Consider the following 18,160-nt stretch of genomic DNA (forward strand, 5'->3'; position numbering starts at 1 on the left):
CGTAAAAAATACAGTCCTAACAGCTAAAACCTAGATTAAAAAAATGCTAAAACATGGGCAGCTTAGTGTCCGAAATAAATGGTGTGTCATGCTAAGAGCTCTAAAACCCAAGAGATATAAATAAAAACACAACGGGCGAACGGAAGACAAATACGTCTTGTGTGTGCCCCCGGCGATTCCGACATTTTACTCTCACTTGGGCGCGGCTCTTGAACTTTTGAACTACATGTTGAACTCCATATCATCTCTGTTCTTCTCTGGACACCATCCTTTTGTGGTAGCCAGTTTGACTCCGTCGGAACTCACATCCCCATTTTTTTTTTCTTTATTCACATCATATCACGTCATATCACGGTTGTGTGGCTGCCTCTTCTTGTTCGTCCGTTGTGTTTTTACCCCGTCACTGAGGTTTTCAGCGCTTTTTACAGTCTATATGCGCTGTACGAACGGCTTGATCCAACCATTTTTCACAAATCAATCAATTAATCAACTGGTACATTACGCATGACTCACTAATAATACGCTCTACTGACTCCTGTAATTGTGCTCGCAAGTAAGGCAAGACGTACACGTCCAAGTTGATTGCGCAGGAGACGCACGCGACCTTTACGACGTATTTGAAACATAACCAACTTCCTGAAAGGAGATAATACACTCGTGAATTGTGGAACAGCTTCTACGAATGCGCACAGCAATGCTCCACGCGAGTATAGGTTGTGCCGCTTCGTAGAACTGTGCACAGGATGTTTGAGCGAAGCAGGAAGTCGAGCAAACTTCCGCGGTTTAAATACTACTGGAAGCTGCAATGCCAAGCGCGCTCATGAAATTCGAAACGCTTCTGTATGCAACGTTTTATTGACATTCGTGACATTTCAAATGACAGACAGGATGAGATTGGGCAGTGCAATATGCGCGGAGTATTTGCAAGTAACGACAGTGAGTCAGTGACTACTTTCGTAAGCGCATTGTGGGGCAGTATACAGGCGCAGTGTGGGAGGAAGGAAAGCTGGAAGAACAAGTGCACGACATACCTTTGAAGATTGTATGTTATTTTGCAGCAAAACAGTGTTATGGTACGCGATCGGTGGATACGTATACCTCTGTAGTTACAGGAAATAGGAAAAACAAACAACACCGCATTGAAAGTGCGGGATCTACTGCTAGACAAGAAGAAGTTGGAATGCTGTCACACTTTGGGATGAATGTAGATACACAGAGATTGGCGCCGTTGAGGTTCTACTTCTTGACTAGGATATAAACAGACACTGGCGGTGCAGAACATGTTGGTTGCCCGTTATGAACACGCGTGACCGCCGTCAACTTGAGAAAGCACTCAAATGTATGCAGCTCCGTTAAGTTTTTCATGACAACTGATAGCGTTCGTTCTAAAATATATAGCATTTGATTTTGCTTTCCACGCAGAATGACGTAATAAGTTCGCGGACCATTACATCGTTATCGAAGCTTCTCAAGGCCAATGGTTCCGCAAATGACAATGAACTCCTGTCCTTCAAAGTGTCTGCACTTCTGCGTCGCAGCTTAATTTACTTCAAAACATTTTGTGGTACTGGGTATTTTCATTTCAAATTCAACGTAAAAATTGCACACTATCACGCAGCAAAGCGCTCATACGCCACAAAGTACTATGAAACTTTGATGACTATATCCTCGAACAGGTTTGTCAACTTGGGTTATCATCATTGCGAATGGAATCGATGACAGAACACGCGAATCCCCAATTCATCCGCAACGTGTCCCGCGCACTCATAAAAGTTCACATTCGTGAAAATGTGCACGGACACCTTCGCCCGGTTTCGCATAACTCCGTTCACAGCACCATTTCCTTTCAACATAGCACCAATATCCCTCACCATGTCACCCTCAATCGTTGTGTCCGTCACCCCAAAGTCTTTGACGCGGTACACCAAAAACTCCGTGTCCACGAGGCACACCACCAGGCCAGAGGTCTTGCACTTCACCAGTTCGATCAGCAGGTCCTGTCGAATCAGTCGCACGTAGAAACTGCCAGGATTCTCGGGGTCTTCACAACATTCCATCGTGGCTAGCTCCAAACGCTGTGCGACCTTCCGTCGTCAGCGGCACCGAAGCTAATGATGCTAACGTTGGAACGCGGCCTAGTTCAGCGACCACATGTGCCGAGCTCAGTGTGTGATACAGTAAGACAAACGCCACGTTTCAATGTCAGCCGCCGTACAGGTGCTTCTGGGTTGGAGTGATGTAGAAGTAGCTACAGACTGAACCGCCGTTGCTTGTACGCGCTGCTCGCACTTTGGCAGGGAATTAAATGCTGTTATCAGTGGGGGGAAGTCCGTAGGGCTTATTGCTATCGCGAACGACGTACTTCCTTTCTGTGTTTCGCTTGTTTCCCGGGTTGTTTCCTCATGATTTTCTGCTAGCGCCGATCAAGGTTCCCTCACCAGAAGAAAGTTGCCAGAGAGAGGGAGGGAGAGAGAGAGAGGGGGGAGACCCGATTTCTGCTATCTGTGTCGCTGGAATTTGCTTGATCATGTGAGGGGAACATTTGGAAGGGTCTTTTTGCGTCAGCAGTGTGATAATGAAGATCACGAGGTTTGATAGGGGTCAGATTCCGTCGGTGAGATAATGCGGAGGATGGGCGATTGGACTGTTCACTTCACGGTGAATCTGTTTTGGGAACGCGCGTGTTTTTCCGTGTTTGAAATAGGCGAGCACCTTCTGTTGCTTCTTCGTGGTATTTCAGAGGTTGTCGTATCAGCTGCTTAACTCCAGTAACCTAAAGTTAACTGAGCTTCTATATTTGATTTCCGTTATCGTGTGCTTGCGCGAAATGGACGTAGTTACCCGAATGCACTCGATCAGGAATATTTACCCGAATCTAGTCAGCCACTTGATCCCAAATTCACAATTCAAGTATGGAGGCGTGGTCAACTTACGATCGGGTAACTTCCTGAATCTTTTTCCCGAGTGGTACCGAAGGAAAGAGAGAAAAAAAATCTGCTTGCGAATTTAGGGATTTCCAAAATTTTCGGGGGCAGGACATGGACTGTTTTTCCCCCCTCATGCACTCATTTATTCCTTCCTCTTCAAAATCACTTTTGACCTGCTTTTTCGTACTTTGCCGCAACCAATGCTTCCCCTCCAATTGCTTGCTTAGTCTACGCTGTCACGCTAAAGCGGCGAGGACATTTCTGTTTCCATGGCTAACGACCACCAGTGACTGCTGCATGGAAAATTCCTCGACATTGAACCCTTCCTGCGAAGTTGTTCAACCGTGCACTGTTCCATTTCGCTTTTTTCCATTTATTATTTTTGATTTCCGAGGTCGACATGCAATGATCACTAAAATTTCCTGACTCCAGAATACCCACCCTAGCCTCCTATCTTCGCCACCCTCGGCCTCTTCTCTAAAGCGCAAACTTCTTTATTATCTTATCTATATTAGCCATTGGACGGCAATATTCGTTTAGTAGCTGCATGCAGTGTTGAGAATTGTATTGTAATCCTGAGCTTTCGGAATTAGTTCATATCGCTGAATCTCCCAATATAGAACATTAGGATTTTTAGATGCAGTCATAAGAAGCACAGAGAGAGTCACAAATTTAGTGAAGTCCTTGTAGACCTTATACACACATCGTATAAGTAGGCATGAAAATGTTGTTAAATTCACGACGTTACAAATATGGGGTTGTTTAATTCGTTAGCACTTTAACGGTGATTGCGACACGTAGAGGTTTAATGGTCTATACAGGAGAATAATGATAAAATTAAATTGTGATCAAATAATCAAATTGTTATCGTTCCGTTTTCGTGGCTCGTATAATCAGTCAACAATTTAAAGAAGAAACAGGACAAATGACGTTTTACGTGCCATCAGAACTCCTCAAAACTGAACTACGCGAGGCAATAATGATAGTGGCACTACCCGGACAGTAAGGGCATTACGATAGTGTGTTTGTGTGCTTGCGTGTGTGAGAGAGAGATAGAGTTGTAGAGGCTTTCACCTTTCTTCGGGAATATGAACCTGCTGTCGTTCAAGACAAAAGCAAACTATAAGTGAAGGAGAAAAAGGAAACAACATTGAAAACAATGAAAAATCGGGTGGTGCAAAAATAAAGACGAATTTATCATAAGAAAAGGCGTCTATGCCAAAGGATTGAGGGTTAAACCAATATTTTCTAAACGACGTTTAATAAGGAGGGAGAGCACAACAATAACTGGGCTGAGGCGACGTGAAGAATGATTATGTTGAAAGAAGAATGGCACGATCGTTAACAGTTCTGGAGTAGCCTGACGCGACTTTGTCGGGTCTCACATTTCCATATTTTTTTATATCTCAATCAATCAATCAATCAATTACATCACTGCTCGTCTTTCTTTCTTCTGTGTGACTTCCATACGCACACACACACACACACACACATAAATGGGATGATGATGTGGTGGGTATGGCGGTACGCTTCCACACTTCTCCGGGAATACATTGGAAAATTGAGAAAACTGGCTCCTTGTTTATCCAAAATCAAAGACAACCCCTCTAAATAGGAATGAAAGACAACGCAACAGGACAGAACAAAGGCGGAGAGAGCATTTAACACACTCCACTACATAGATTGAGAAGTTACCCGTCAAAAAGAACTCGTTACAAGTTAAGTACCAAGTGAAAAATCGAAGTTCTTCAGCCGGAAATGTAACTCGCAGTTACGGAGTTACTTACAAAAAAGGAACGAGTTACTTCCAAGTTACTGCGAACACAAAATAGCACTACACAGGTGCAGCGCGCATGAGCAGTTCATTTCGACCTTGAGTTGCCTGCGGACCACTGCAACACGCTTAGATAGTTTTCGTTTATGTCCAAGAATGCGAACGCTTTTGCGTCTCACTCCCTGTGGGCGCACAATGGTTCAGTTCAGCTTAATTTCAATGGCAGCGGTTCTTACTTCCTGAATAGAATACTGTCATTGATTGAATATCACGATTTACGGCATAAAATCCAATGAAAGAACCGGAGAGAAAGCAAGAAAGTAAGTGGACGTGAGTGAAAAGCGAATTAAAAGTAACTTGGAACTTAGCTTAAGCTACTTTGGCAAAGTTATCTGAAAAAGAAACGAGTTCCTCTGAAAGTTACCAGGGCACAAAAGTACCGAGTTAAGTTACAAGTTACCAAAAAATGGAACATAGTTAGATTAACGAGTTACTTGTAACGAGTTACCACGAACTCTGCTCAACTATACATTCTTGTTCGTTTGCACCAAATAGCCAGCTCCATTGGTTCTAGGACCCATCTTCATACCTCGGTCGGTGTATCACATCTTATCTCTCCACCAGAGCAACGTATTTAGCGCAGTTGGAATCTATCATCAAATACAGGAAGATGATTACATGAAATTTTAGGAAGCGAGAAGACTCAATTAAATCGTTGAAGTAAGCTAATGGTAAGAATAATTATTCCAACGTTCCGACTCGTGCCCATGCCTTAAAAATCGAGCCTGTATTTTGCAGAACTGTGTCATACTTTTTGTGTTTTTTTTTTTTCCCAACTGCCATTAATGAGTGGAATAATCTTCCAGAACACATCGTCAGCTTCATTAACCGTGCTCATATTCGCCGTGCTGTCTTGTAGCACATTACAGCGAGACGCTGTTTGATGTCAGAACCGTGTACATACTCGGTCTACCTTGCGTTTCGAATTATTTATTGTGTCCACGTGTCCGTTTCTTGTATATTTTCTGTGATTTTGTAATTGTAAACAAGCCCCACTCAATGCCACTTGCCCCCTAGGTGTATGTAAGTATACGAGTGTACAAATGTGTTGAAAATCGTCGTTAGGGTTTGTTGATGATATGAAGCAGAACAGTGTTGGCACTGTTCCGTCGGAAGTACGGTATTAGAAATGACGTGAGCTGTTGACTCCCATTCCTGATATAGATGGAACCGGTTACGGTGTAGGTAAAAGGAAAGCATTAACGGAGATGATCTTACCTGATGACGACTCCTGCAATACATCAACAGTAAAGTTGCTCAAGGTCATTGGGGAAGTTATATCGAGCGCGCAATACTGTCTAGACTTTCGGCTCGTTGCCAAAGCATACATGTAGGTCAATAAGCGATGTCTGCAAGCTTTCTTTGAAATGAGCTCCTGGATGATTGCATGATGAACGCCATAAATAGTGCATTTCGTTCAACTTTTAAGACGGCAAGAAATATTACGAATCGCTTTTATACCAGGCCTTTATGAAGTTCCGAAGTAGTTCCGTAACGGTTCGAAAGTAAACTTGTTTTGAAACGTCCCATATGCTAAATTTCTGAAAAATGTGCTCATTAGCTTACGTCTCTGTTCTGTGTCTTTTCTGCACGACTTTATCAGTATCAAAGAGAGGTATTCTGTACGCTGTGAATTATTACGTGCACAATGTTCACGCTAAGCCGACTTTTATCGTCCAAAACATGTTTTCACAATAAAATCTTATTCATGGCGAAAAAGCAGGCGAACCCTGTTAATTGTGCGTAACAAAAAATATAACCTTCCGCCAGAGTGGCTCTCAACGCCGTCAAACTCAAAGTAAAAAACGAAACAAAAAAGGAGCGGTAACAGGGGGGGTGTCGAGGTAGCTTGCCGTTGTTGGCCGCACTCAAGTGGGCATCGTCACGACTATAGCCAAAAAAAGGAAAAGAAGGTGGGAGAAAGGGGAGTAACAGGTGGTGGTGGTGGTGGTGGTGATGGCGGTAGGGCTTGCCGTGGGGGGGGGGAGTAACAGGCGGCGCGTGTGGCACAATGAATCAGCCATAGACAGTGAACTAATAGCCAACTTTTTATAATGCATACCAACCTACCAAAACAAGCGTAGGAGTTCCCTGTTTAGTAATCCGTCTTCACCATGAGTCATACAGTCACATTTCCTGCGCTGTAGGCATTTTCCACTGATGTGAGGACGGGGTCATCGTTTGAGAGGGAGCGAATTCTCGCTTTGTTTACAGTCGGGCGATGCTTGTGATCTCCGTTCCAAAGCTACGGGACGGACGGCTCTGTTGACCTTTACCCATTGCAGAGCTTGTGTAGCATTTAAACCGCAAATGCCTCCGCTACTGAGTTTTTGACGAACAAATCTACACGCTATATAGCCTATATCGAGCTCTGAAGTGTCACTTCTTCTTTCTTTTTGTAGTGGTGACATCACGTTACATCACGTTGCCTTTAACAAAGGGTCAAGAATGGCTTTTACAACGCGCATCTTGAGAATACTACCCAATTTCGTTGCATTATATCGGTACGATCAGCTGAGGCTAGTTTCATTCATGTTTTCGCCATATAGAAGGCGACGGGGTATGAAAGGTTAAAAAGTCCTTATAGTAATTTAATCATGCACCAGCTTGTCAGCGCCCTGTCACTTCTTTCAAAAATCAATCGTTGAACATGGTGGCATTACTGAAAATAATGCTGTCACGGCAAAGATCCAAAAGCAACAGAGTAAGTAACAGTCAATTTACTGGTCCCAATTTGAAGGTTAGAACCATAGTGAGGACGCCAGCAACATAGTGGCATGGTGCAAGTGGTACGGCTGCATTGGTACGGCTTCGTCTGCAGGGGAAGTTAAATGCAGGATGCCGTCAGATTCCAGCGCACGTCAATGGCCGCAACGTGAAAAATTCAAACTGAACTTTGCCAATGACCCGACTACTACAGCGTCTCCCATGAGCATAATTGTCTCAACACAATACAATGTCGATGTTACGTGAGGCGTTATCACGTGTGTCAGCAGCCCTGTCTTCTATGAACTGTAGCCAAGGAGGCAAAGTCGCTGTGAGGCATGTCAAAACTTCGTCCACTTTCGTTCGAGGTCCCACACAAAATTCCAATCTTCGTCTGTCATTTTTTCCACTAAGACACTGGAGCGCTGCAGACTACTCACTAAAATCGAAGTCGTCGCATCCTTAGTCAACTTCGCGTACTTCACTTCCATCTTCTGCAACGTACTACCATAGTTGTCGGCCTGAGTCTGTAAATCCGCCATGGCCAGTGCGGAAGAGGTTGGAAATTGGCTGGCGTAGAGGGTGACGGAACAGTGCTCCAGGGCATACCCGCTCGTCACGAGGAACATAATGAGGTCTATGGCCACGAGTCTTCCGCAGTACGACGTCGTTCTCGAGTGTCTGTAAATGTGCTGGACGACGACTCTGTCGAACCATATGCCCACGCCGATTATTACGGTGTCGGGAGAGTCCGTGCTTGGGTCGTCGAACGTCCTTCTGAAGGCGTCCACGTCCTCTGTCGTGGGCACATCGTAGTTCGTGTAGGTGTCCGGAACGATGTTCTCGAACATGTTTCACACGCTGCGGAGAAAGTTAGCAACACTGTATCAGGTGTTCGTTTGTCTCGCTTTGCTTTTGTTTCCGAGTATGTGAGACGATTAGTGCGGATTCCAAAATGAATCCTCAACATATTTGTGAATCTTCATCATGCGTAACGCGGTCAAGCGAAAGCCTTGGTAAGTGGAGACAAGCTACTTTAAGCCGTAAGAACGACCTGAACCTGCGTAAACAATGTGCTATAGCAAAGCCTGGTCCCCTCTACCCTCTTTTTGTAGAGCTGCACTCTCATTGTGACTTTTATGCCCTTGTGCACTGGCAGTATCTGGCAATGGGGGCTTCCCGTTATACCGAGGGCGAAGGTGTAATAGAATTGTTCACCCATCATTTCGTCATCTCGTCATTCATTTCACGCTAATCGATGTGCCCTGGAGTAGCGAGCTAGGTGGAAAATTTGGTCACTCAGTGTCGTCATATGTATTGCTGTGGCTGCTACTAAAGTCGTTCGCTTGTACGAGTGTTTTCGCTCGTTTGCTGACCGATAATGTACCCGTTACCTCAGTGTGCCTTGAAAAAGAGGCCCGACTCATACGTGGAGCTGGATCGCAGCCCTAGGCGTTACAGGAATCCATTGGGCTATTCAGACGACAATTGCCAGAGCTGTGCACTCTAAGAAAAAAAAAGAGTAAAATGGGGAGTAACAACACCAATTATATTCTGAAGATGAAGTGGGGAGCCCTAGGAATGGAACGCGAAATGGGGTGTAATTGCAGCTTCTAGTCCCCTAGACTGAAATTACTCCCCATTTTAGTTACCTAACCCCGACTTTTATACTCCCCTGGACAGCATATTGTCACTGAAGTTCACAAATGGTCTTCTGAATGCAACAGACTACGTAAATACGTCCTCTTGGTCAATTTGATGGTATAAGGCTGTATAACTCAGCCAACTTCACAGTTTTCCACCAAAACAGAGTAAGAAACAGTTAGTGCTTCTTTCTTCGCGAATTGTCCACTACGTATGTCGCAAGATTCTATATCACTTGATGTATCACGGTTGACGGTTTGATTCAAAGTACTTTCATGCATGCACGGGAATTATGTACCAAGGACTCTTAGAACAAAGTGTGAAATGGAGCCCCCACTCTGTGACACTCACTTACTCCCAAAAGGGACAATTTTTTTTTGTGTGTGTGTGGCAATGCATTTAGTCCCCAAAAGAAGTAAAATTACTCCTTATTTTTTCATAGAGTGTACAGGAACCAGTTGCCCGTCATGACCGAGCTATATGCCTGCTGGACACGGGGTCATGCTGCAGTAGGGGACTGTGCGGGAAACTGTGTATTACACTTGCTTTACAGCGACTGAGAAAAACCCATCGGGAACACACAGCACAAGCTGACTCAGAGATTATCGCCGCTGCTGGCAAGTCCAGTGTGTGCGGTTTATGAGTGATTCGTAGAAAGCGCAGGTATGTGCACGTCGGATTTGAGTTCATAATTGTGTCTACATTTGTAGAGTGTGCAAATAGGGCACTATTACATGGTGGGCTCCCCCCCCCCCCTTTTTTTTTTCCAGTTTGTTGGCCGTTTCAAATTTGTTCGTGTGGTAATTATTGTCAGTTGTATTTCAGGACTGAGGGCGATGCGTGAATGAAAGGCAGGTGTTGAGCAAAGGGCGAGCCTGTACTCAGATGTAACGTAAGTTTTTCTCTTAGCTGTTCGAATTGATCTTTTGCGTTGGTTGTGTTCATTTTTATGCAGGCGTAGTCGGAAAGAAAGATGCCTGGATGCCAAAAGCCTGGATGGCGAATCGACGTTGCTTTCCGCGAGGTTCTAGTGCCTTTCAACAATTAGAACGGTCAGTTAACTGTCCTTATCGAGAGAGAGTATGGAAAAATGTATCAGTGCTAATAAAATGTAAGGAGACTAAAACTTTACGGCAAGCATATTTTTGTGTCATTCTTTATGACTATCATGAGGACAGTATGCTTATTCGTGAAATAAAACCATCGAAAAATAACATGTAATCAATAATAATTAAAAATGTAGTTGCGCACGTTTAATTTGCATTTTCATCGCACGTTAATTATACGTTGTCAGTTTGATGTTAATTATTCCACTTTTTCAACATTAGCATACGTTGAATTAACGCATAAACTACGTTTCAGTGACGTGGAATATGCGTTCTGGTCGCTGTTAATTTAATCCGTTTCTGGCTGTGACATTAACCAGGTAGAATCAACTTTAATAGTTGTCAACGTTGATCCTGCATTCACATGGTTGGTTTTCAACGTGTTCTCAGCACTGAATTTGCAATATGTTGTGTTGACTCGGCAGAAGGTACCAGAACACGGGTCGTCTCTCGGCCTGAGCGAGCGAGGCGCTTATCCGCTGGGAACGCAAACTGTCCTGGAATATGATTTCCAATATAGCACGTGGATGTCACGACTGATTATGCATAGAGCACGAGGCCATTGCAATGTGGGCCACAATCGGGACTTCCGCGCCCTCTTATCTTTGACATGCAGTTGAACTTCGTTTTCCGCCTAGACTCCGCACCTCTTTTTCCCTTATCAGTAGACATCCGGTATTCTCATATGTGCAGAAAGATTTCATCGACCGATAAGGCACTGCAGCATGAAATGTGCTCAGGCACACATCAATGTAGTTTACAGATTAAGGTGTTCAGGGAGAGCCGCCTAGCAATGTGCCATGTCGTTTTAACCACATATTAACTACATATTAACCACATATTACTACTTAACCTTACTACCTAACTACTTTTCTTTTGACGTAAACGAACAGCAAAGCAGTACTCACCGTGTACCTTCAACACTCTTGCGGGGTCCTGCGATGTTTTAGCGTTAACTGTGGGCGTATTGTGGCATATCCATCTTCGCCAAACGATAAGAAAGTAAGCGAATAGGCGAACTGATATCGGAACAATAGATTAACTCCTGAATGAACGGCGCACATTGAAGCTTGCAGTCTCTCGAGATAAACAAAATGTTCCTTACGTGAAGGGGCTTGGGATACACGATATGCTTTCTCAGGGAATCTCACGTAGCATGATAAATGGCACATTGACGTCACGGTATACACGTTGAGAAGATGCTAGTAAGAAGCGTAAAACGTGTACGTTCTGACGTGTGTTGACAAAGGTATCACGTGTCACAATACGTTCATAGTTATTCACATGACTCACATGCCAGTGCGGTCCCAGAAGTACTTCCGATGTGTTCAATGTGGAGTAAGAAAAGTGGCTGGCAGATTGTGACGTGGCAGTGGCTATGATTCTCTTGCAATTGCTTTAGGGTTATTAGAGGGGTACTACAGTACCAATTTAGTATATGACGTAGTCTGGACAGCAACACAAAATGATGGGGACTGATCCGTCTCGTCAGGCATAATTTATGAGCTAAAGAAACCGCAATTTGCTTTTTCCCTCCCCCTCTCCTTTTCAAGGAGCCCCACAATGCGAAGAGGCCTCGGGATGGCGGTCCTCAAACGATCTCCCGCGATGAGTGGACAGATCGTTTGCCAAGACCAATGAGAGCGTGTTCCGCATTGTCAGCCTTCTTGAGAAGGAGAGCGAGAGAGAAAATTGCATGTTCTTTCCTTCACCAAGGACGCAACCAATGAATCGCGCTCCTTTTATGTTGGCCTCAAGGTAACAGCATCTTTCATACTGCTATAAGAAATTTTTGCGCTTCGGTGTTCCTTTAAGGACCTTTGCTAGATATATCGAACACGTGTTTTCTTCTTTCCAGTTTTGCACCTATTCCATGGTAACGCATTCCGCTTCTGTCGAGATTAGTTCGTGGCAAATAAAGAGCAAGCCATGCAGGCCGTGGCGCAGAACTTAAGCCGTATACCTATAGCCGCCTACACAACAAGACACAAGCCATTTAAAATCACAACATACCCACTTCATCATAAAGGAACACTAGCATGCATCTAATTCCATCAGTGTCGCATAAACCTTAATTTGAATGCAAACCTTCCAACACACATATACTTATGTGCGTATGCATGAAGAACAAGCGACGACCACGCTGCCTATAATGAGCTGCTGAACGAAGTAAGTTCCTGTCACAAGCAACAGGGGGGATAAATTAGCATTTTCTTGAAAAAGGAAGGAGCTTTCGTCCTTTCGATTCGTCAGTCCAAGGTTTAATGAGAGGCTCATTAGACTCGACGCAGTCTTTCCATGTATATAAGTTTAGTGTGCGGTGTTTTCTTTACAAACTGGGAAGCGCAGGAATCTGTGAAAAAATAAAGCTGGTCGGAAAAGTTTCCGAGTTTGATGGAAATTAGATCCTGCGCGACGGAACATGGACGGCAGTCGAGGGATTTCTGCTGGGCTGCGGAATGAGCTAATGGTCTACTTCTTACTGCTGTGAGTTGTCTTATGGGCTACTATGGCCGTGCGAATCCCTAAATGGGCCATCCGTGTTGACACCAATGACCTTTGGCCACTTTGCCGTTATGTCCAGTAGAGACCTGCAGACTAGTGGTGACTGACTAGGACGCGTGAAATCATTGACTATGAAGGTGATGTAGGCGCATACACTGTGGTAAGGATCCTAGCAGACCGTGGGTTATCCTGGAGTCTACGGTGGTTGAATTGAGTGAAACCCCGTATTCTTCGTGTGGCTGTGAACGTTGGCGCTTTGCCGCCAGAATGGACGAAGAGGCTTGCAACGTCGCATGCCCATGTGATTGTTTGACTGGTGATTGTAGATTGAAAGCGTACCATGATGCTTTTGCTGGTGTTCCCCTAATTCAGCGTCACTGGTGAGTCGAGGTCGCTACATTGTCTCATGCATCTCCGCCCCTTCACACTATCAAACACATACCAGAAGCACCCATTTAGTCATGGTTTATTATGAATGTCGAAAGCAAGCTAGCTCACTGTCTAAGCTTCGCTGGATTAAAATTATGGAAGCGACAGTACAACAATTTGGTGGCACGTTTTCCTTCATGCCACCTTCTTATCTCAATCTAATCTTATTTACCGGGTAGGGGAAGACAGGGGTACGTTGCAGCAGTCATTGTTTTGCTCCATATAAATACGACCAGTGGCTCCACCTTGGGATCACCCTCAAGAGCGCGCTCCGTACGTATGTCAAGTGCACAGGTCAGAGCGTCTGTACAGGCGTCGCCACCCTTAACCGTAGCGCGGGAACGCGTGGCCTGCTTGCATGCCAGCGCCGCCTTGTGTCGATGATGGGGCGTGCTGGGGTGGAGGCTCTGGGGCCCTGGTGCACAAGCGCCCCCTCTCGACGGGAGCACGACAAGCACGCACGGATCACCTACTCAGTTAGCTATCTGCAGACAGTTCAGCGATAAGAAAATCAGTATACGAGCAAAAATGTCAGTGTTTCTTTGGCGTATTTGCATCCACACAAACACGTTACCAAATCTTAAATCTTAACTCAGCACCATGAACAAAACCTAGCACCAGCACAAACAAAAAAAAAAAACACCCTGTGATAACACATATCATAGTGAACGGAATGCTCAGAGCAAACATGGGTGAGCCTACAGTGTTTGCATATGCCTCAAACTTATTTCAGAACATTGTTCCCCTCAAGCTCGCCCTTCCGCAAACCGGCATTTAGATAAAGCGTGGTCGATAACGCACACGCGCGGTTATTGTGCCTGTTTTGCGAGGGCGTAAGGTGATACTATACAGCAGGTGATCCATTCGTACCATGCCGATTACACTGAGCTCAACCGATCGAGAGGAGGCGCTCGTGTACTATGGTCTTAGAACCTCCACCCCAGCATCAGCGCAAGGCGGCGCTGGCATGCAAGCAGGCCACGTGCTCCCGCGCTACGGTTAAGAGTGGCGACGCCTGTACATTGCAACAGTTGACTTACTTTGATAAATGTATTATTTTGTTAAGAAAAACACTTCTATCTTGATGAAACAGACACTCTCTGCCATAGTGAAGGACAGATGTTTCAGAAGAAATTCATTTTGTACGTTTCTTCAAATAAATATTTCTTTTACAAAATAAATTGTGAAAAGAGTTGCGACTATCCCTGTCTTCCCCTACACCTCGTTTACGGGAGGCTAGGAGGGGGGGGTCTATTTATTTTCACAGGAAAGATCAGCCAGAAAGGACGGCTTGCTACTCCTTAATAAATGATTCATATACTAGGGGTATACTCACCTCACAATATGTAGCTGTGAAATCGTGTGTTTTCTATTAAAGAATGTCGCGCAGAGGGAGCTGCTTAGCTAAGTTGATGCGATAATTTCTGCTTCGTGGCGAAACGTGCCGAGTGCGTACCTCTCGATGTGCCTAACGACGGGAGTTATTGTGCTAGGTGACCGATTTCAGCAGGCAGTGCGGTAGTACGGCTGGTACGGTAGCGCGCGGACTTGCCTTAAACAGCGGAGCGCGTGTCATCGGGCGCTGATAGGCAGCTGGAAACGACGTTAGAATGATCCACTACCCCGTTCAAAGGGGGGTCAGTACGCACAACCGAGAAGTCGAAACACGAATGCATCCATTGTGCGTATCGACACTCCCTTCAAGGAGATAGTGGATCATCCCAATCTCGTTTCCAGCTGTCTATCAGTGCCCGATGACACGCGCTCCGCTGGTTAGGGCAATTGTGCGCGCCACTGTATGGAACCTACTGTTCGGGAGGTGTTTGAACTTAATCACTTCCTGCAGCAACTTGGAAGCATGTGGTAGGACAGAGGAACTGTAGACGCGGATAGCTGACGGAATTGCATAGCAATGTTCGCGAACTCTCAAAGTTCTTTAAGGCTCGGTTTCACCAACGCCGACTAACATTTGAACCGAGACCAACAGTCCCCTACCTTGAATTTAACACTTAATTATGCATGCTTCACTAAAGGAATTTATTGTCACTGAAGCATTCATCGCGTCACCAACTAACGTTTGTAAGAAAAGAATTGAGTGTTAACTTCAAGTTTTAGCAACAGTTCATCTCCGTTCAGAGGTTACCAGCGTTGGTGAAACCGGGCCTAAGAGAAACGTTGTCATAGCTGGAAAGTACATACTACGCGGAACCTGCTCGATTTCACTGAAGTGCAATTTTACAGGCTGGAGTGTAGTAGAAAGTAAATTCACTCACTTTTTGTGATATCTAAGATTTCCCTGCATCTCTGACTCTTGCTGAGTGATCATAGCAAGGTTCACTGCCTCTGCATACGTATTTCCATGATAGTGTTTCTTGCAGGTCCTCGGCGTGTCGCATTCCGTGGTCCCCAGGTTGCCGCGGATTCAGTGCCACTATCACAGTCCGGCGGAACTTAATTCGCTTCTTCCACAGTGAGCAAAGTGCTGCGTTCCAACTGATTCCTATTTATTTTAATTTTTCAGCAGGTCGGGTTTCTCTATGGGTATTGGAGCTAATTGCAGATGACGAGAAACTGAAGCGCAATGATTAACGGTGCGGTGGGTGAAAGACGCCAGAGAAAACGAAGGGACTATTAAAGTTGCGTTGTAAAAGAGAAGGGCTGCAACGCTCTGTGTGATACATCACGGCTTGTCTTACAGCAATACGGTGCAATAGTGTAAAATCTACAAGATACTCGGACGGGACCTCCGTTAAAGTTATTGTTGCCAGACCGCATCACATAAAGGGCTGAATTATGCCATATTTAACAGCTATCCCATCAATCGTGAACGACCAGACTGTCCTGACGTATCAAGGCCTGTCGGAAACTCTCATTTGAACTGAAGACAAACGTCACCAAATGAGGTTTCCTTTCAAAGAGAAAGCCTCTGAGTTTGTCTAGACGAGTTGATGTCGTCGTCTGCTCAACGACGTCGCCGTTTGTCTAATGTCTTCTGCTACGCGTTTTCGTCTTTATTGCGGTCGTCTTTTAGGGATTTAGAGACGAGTTGCTGATCTGTGACGTAGAGGTCATTCTCTTGACGACCTGGCAGTCACGGGCATCTGGTATTTTTATGTTTCTTTTGTGCGGCGGTGTACCGGTACCTTAGTCTTATACTGTGGAAGCTAGGCTGTAGTCGACGCAGTGAGACTTGCTGGTGTATTTCTGTTATGTCATCGGACATGGTGTTGGGGGTTAGTCGTTGACAGTTTATAATTGCGGTGCATTCATTGAATGTGTTTATGACTGAGGGAGTTCTAAATTTCTTACGTACTGGGTTATGTGTACTCTAGCACTGCTGTCATCTTTATCTACGAAACCTTGGTACTTGTATTCTGCATGCGTCATATAATCGTCCATCGTCCATCGCATGCCAGGCTTACTTGTTACTAAAATTTCGAAAACGTGAACTCTTTTGCCGGTAGGCAAATAATTATTTTGACGCTATGATGGTATTCCAGTAAGCTGAAGTATACAACAAGTATAAGTTTTATATTTGCCTATCCTATATGCCAGGGTTATACGTTGTTCCTCCATTATAAAGTAATAATGCGGTGCTTTACGTCGCGAGACACCTGTGATCGTGAGCTTCATAGGATGGTCAGGTCTGTGGATTACTTTTGCCCACCTGATGGTACGTCAACGTGCGCCGACTCCCGATACACGACGTATCTGAGCAACTTTACCCCTCCACCAAGTTGTCCTCGGGCGGGTTTGAACCGGCGATCTTGGGATTAGCAGGCGGACACGCTACTGACTGAGCCACCGCCATTATAAAGTCCCCCGTTTAGTTTCACCAATAGCAGAGCAAAACGGCTTTGTATTTGCCTGCTCTCACGCCTATTGGTACTCCAGCAATGTGCTCTCATCTTAGTATGATTACCTCGTAAATGTACAGCAGGATAGCTGGGGATACCTTGGATTTGTCTTCACTGAGTTTGTTTATTTTTTTTTAAATTTGAGCATGCCACAGAAAGCCGCTTCGTATACAGATCCACGTGTTGCTCCTACCGTAGGTCTCACTCATAGGCATAGGTTGGGAGTAACGCGTTACAAAGTAGTGCGTTACCGGTAACGCGTTACATTGGAGTAGTGAAATATGGTAACGCGTTACATTTGGGAGAAAAGTAACGAGTAGCGTAACGTCACTACATTTTTACTAACTAACGCGTAACGGCGTTATGCGTTATTGCGTGTTCGGGAACATTCGTTCATCACCTAAACTTGAAAGCTTGAGTGAGGATATAGTGCCTGCAGAATACGGGAAAATCCCCGATTTTTTCTATTCATCTTCAACAATGAGAAGAAGGTCACATCGGCACCCACGAAGAACGCAAAAGAAAGGCTATAGACCTACCCTGATTGAGATGGCACCTTTGTTAGTCAACTCTGTTTTGTTTTGTTCACCTATGTTTACCACACTCCCTCTGGTATTTCTCGGATGAATGGGGCAAAAGCGACAGAAAAATAGCCTCTGCCCTCTGAACAAGTAACAAAATACCCAGGCATTGGCTGTTTGGATTTGTACTGTGTGAGATAAAAGGTCACCATCTCAACCTTCACAAGGAGCATCACTGTTCATTAGGCGTCCTCTCAGACAAACGGGTGAAGCTCAATTTTGAACATAAACTACTTCTGCGTTGCAATAAATCGGACATGTAAGTTGTGTTCATGCGTGACTTTTGGTTGTGCGCAACATTTCTTGTATTGGTTTGCGGAATGCACTTATGTAACTCAACCAAAATGGTACATATTATAACGACAACCGGTGAAGTAATGCAAAAGTAACGGCATTACTTATTAGAAGTAACGGCGTTAGTAACGCGTTAACTACTATCGCAACAGTAACGAATAACGTAACGCGTTACTTTTTGAAAAAGTAGTGAGTAACGGTAGTGCACCACAAAATAAAAGTAACTTCCCCACCTATGCTCATAGGCAACAAAGCACATTGTATTTCCAAGAAGCAC

General features: G+C 44.8%; 1 long non-coding RNA gene across 1 annotated transcript; it reads right to left on the reverse strand.

Annotated features, from left to right (window-relative positions):
* Positions 1-7,465: 7,465 nt before the first annotated feature.
* LOC135389990 (uncharacterized) lies at positions 7,466-11,521 on the reverse strand. Its single transcript, XR_010421647.1, has 2 exons — positions 11,126-11,521; positions 7,466-8,328 (listed from the first exon to the last, which is right to left on the reverse strand). It is a non-coding gene; the product is annotated as an uncharacterized LOC135389990 (long non-coding RNA).
* Between the last annotated feature and the right edge of the window lie 6,639 nt (positions 11,522-18,160).

The sequence above is a fragment of the Ornithodoros turicata genome, chromosome 3, assembly GCF_037126465.1.
Source record: "Ornithodoros turicata isolate Travis chromosome 3, ASM3712646v1, whole genome shotgun sequence".
NCBI lineage: Eukaryota > Metazoa > Arthropoda > Arachnida > Ixodida > Argasidae > Ornithodoros > Ornithodoros turicata.